The 3,509-nt window shown below is 34.1% G+C and overlaps 1 pseudogene; it reads left to right on the top strand.

Moving 5' to 3' along the window:
- The first annotated feature begins 956 nt into the window (after positions 1 to 956).
- On the top strand, positions 957 to 1,881 carry LOC100978189 (olfactory receptor 6C6-like; annotated as a pseudogene).
- The last annotated feature ends 1,628 nt before the right edge of the window (positions 1,882 to 3,509 follow it).

Raw genomic sequence — 3,509 nt, 5'->3', positions numbered from 1 at the left:
AGCTTGCATGTTATAAAAGGAAGCCAGAAAATGGAAAAAACACCCTTTTGAATATTGCCCGGGAATTCTGAAAATTGGCTAAGACGAAGCAGCCTTTCTTTAGCAAAAATAATTAACGAAAAATAAATTATAATCAGTTACTATGGAATATAACTGCAATACTAGTCAGTAAGAAGACCTGCAACTAGTACTTAAAATCATTTTACATTGAAAATAAAACAATATATAGCTTCTTACTGTATTTGCAAAAGAAAGAAATAAGAAACCATTATAAATAGATTAAAGAAAAATGGAAGATAAAATATAGAAAGACTAGTTTTAGTTTTTCTGTTGGATATATCTCTGTCATACAGAATTGAGGCACTGTTAATGACTTACTGGAAAAGTGGTCAATCTAAAGGCAATTGATAAAGTACGAATAGGCATGTAAGTGGAGCTAGAAAAACTGTAGGAATGGAAACACAAAAACTAAGTAAATAAAATATAAAATTGAACTTGATGATGGATAAACATATATCAATGAATAAATATAAAATGGAACTTGATGAATAAATGAATCTCTTAAGTAACAAGTTACTTGAGATGTTAGCTAAATTCAGAAATTTCAAACTACTAAACATTTAAACTGCCTTTTGGGATAAAGTGCTTGAAAGATGAATCAAATTTAACACTAACCAAAGTATGAAACTTATTTCAAATGACTGAAAAACCTTCAGTAATGTGGCAAGTAGGACTTATTTAACTCTGGACAAGAGAAGAATCTCTCAACATTCTTATAAACATGACTGATGAATTGGAGGATATGTTCATTTTTATGAACTCTAAGTTGATTTGTGAAAATATCTGCACATGGGTAATTAAATACGAAATTGTCTATGGCTGAGAATGAAGTAATGTATTTTCTTACTTGTGGTATTAGTTTTTATTTTCTGCAGATTTCACAGGACAAAAGAAAAATGAAGAACCAATCAATGGGGATAGTGTTCACTCTGCTTGGACTGACAAACGACCCTCTACTACAGATTGTGATATTTTTGTTTCTATTTTTTAATTATGTCCTGAGCCTGATAGGGAACTTAACCATTATCCTCCTCAGCCTGCTGGATCCATGGCTCAAGACTCCAATGTATTTCTTCCTCCGAAATTTCTCCTTCTTAAAAATTTCATTCACAACTGTTTGCATTCCACGATTCTCGACAAGCATTCTGACTGGAGACAAGACAATTTCCTACAATTCTTGTGCAATTCGATTATTCTTCTTTCTTTTATTAGGAGTTACTGAGTTTTACCTCCTGGCTGCCATGTCCTATGACCGCTACATTGCCATCTGCAAACCACTGCATTATCCAATCATTATGAGCAGCAAAGCGTGCTACCAACTTGTAATCATCTGTTAGGTAGCTGGATTCGTAATCATCTTTCCCCTTTTGGTCTTGGGACTCAAGCTGGATTTCTGTGCTTCCAAACTATTGATCACTTCTTATGTGACACTTCTCCTATTCTACAGATTTCTTGCACAGATACAAGTTTTATAGAATTAATGGCTTTTATCTTAGCTGTGCTGACACTCATCACCACACTGTTGTTAGTGATCCTCTCCTACACATACATCATCAAACCCATTCTAAAATTCCCTTCTGTTCAACAACAAACCAAGGCTTTTTCCACTTGTTCTTCACACATGATTGTTGTCTCTATTACTTATGGGAGTTGTATCTTTATGTATATGAAACCATCAGCAAAAGAAAGGGTGACTTTAACTAAAGGAGTATCTGTACTCAATACCTCTGTTGCCCCTTTACTCAACCCTTTCACACTCTAAGGAACCAGAAGGTGAAAGAAGCTCTCAAGGACATGCTTCAAAGATTTTGCTATTTTTGAAACAAGGCAAAATTTGAATATAAATAATATACTATTGGAACATGGATGGGAAAATTGAATGCAGTCTTCAATAAATTACCTTCGTTCAGTTATTCCATTTCTCCACTTGAATAATATCATATTCGGTTTACTACATCTCTGTGTTCTCTGCAGCCCTCTGTGTTGTTCTTTCTGAGTAGCTCTTCCTACTCTCTAGTGATAAACTACCTTCTTCAATCCAGAATATTAAATTTCCTCTGTGCCTAGAAATAGCTCTTCCAGAAATAATAGTTTTATATACTGAGTGTTTTGTACCAGTGAATATTGCTAGATATACTGAGACAATTACTTCAATATGTGTGTTAATTGCTAAGTATTGTATCTGCTCTTAAGTATTTTGCGTTCCTAAGACAGTCAAAAACACAGAATCTGATAATTATTATGTTATGTAATTGATGCTGTGATAAAAACGAGGTAGAAAATCTGATTAATTTTAAAGATCAAAGTAGCCCCACAAGAGATCATTGCTTATGATGGACTTGAAAGATGAAGAAAAAAATTAAAGATTCTAGGATGCTGTAATCAGAGTATAAAATATGCAAATAAATTAGTCTACTGTAGAAGGTTCACCTGGAGAGTTACAATGATTAAGAATATTAAAATTTTTTTATATATATTTTGTTATACTTTAAGTTCTAGGGTACATGTGCACAAGGTGCAGGTTTGTTGCATATGCATACATGTGCCATGTGAAAAAAAAGAATATTAAGAATATGATATTTGTAAACATTTTCAGTTGTTTGGGGGGATAAAAATAATTTAACTGGGCCAGGTGCAGTGGCTCATGCCTGTAATCCCAGCACTTTGGGAGGCTGAGGCAGGTGGATCATCTGAGGTCAGGAGTTTGAGACCAGCCTGATATGGTGAAACCCCACCTCTACCAAAAAAGACAAAACTTAGCTGGGCATGGTGGCATACGCCTGTAATCCCAGCTACTCGGGAGGCTGAGGCAGGAGAATCGCTTGAACGCGGAAGGCGTAGGTTGCAGTGAGCCAAGATCGTGCCATTGCACTCCAGCCTCAGCGACAGAGTGAGACTCCATCTCAAACATAAATTAATTAATTAATTAATTAATTAATAATTTAACTTAAGGCCCTGGTTCGAATTGTTTATGTTGTCTTATAATCTCTGAAGTCTACATGTGATAGTAACCCATGAAATAAATTCAAGGTATAATTTACTTATATTTGAGTTTGGGAAACTTTTCATGTATTTTAAATAATTCATAAACTAAAAGCTTTCTAATCAATTCTGCTTGTGTAAATTTTTACCAAATTAATTAAGTATATCTTTTATACAATAGCATACATAAAACAATGCATTTGGACAAATATTCATATTCATGTAAAAATATAGAAAACATTTACAACATATTAAATAGTTTCCTTTGCCTCTTTCCAGTCATTCTCCATCTCCCACCTCTAACCCCATCTGTCACTGGATTGAGGTGTTCACTGGTGTTCTTTCAGTCACTACAGATGTGTTTTGTCTTTTCTGAAATTTCTTTATTTTATATATATATATTTTAAGACAGTGTCTCAGAGGCTGGAGTGGAGTGGCATAATTATGGTTCACTACAGCCTCAAACT

The sequence above is a fragment of the Pan paniscus genome, chromosome 10 (genome assembly GCF_029289425.2).
Source record: "Pan paniscus chromosome 10, NHGRI_mPanPan1-v2.0_pri, whole genome shotgun sequence".
Taxonomy (NCBI): domain Eukaryota; kingdom Metazoa; phylum Chordata; class Mammalia; order Primates; family Hominidae; genus Pan; species Pan paniscus.
This window is presented reverse-complemented; position numbering and strand designations above follow the sequence as displayed.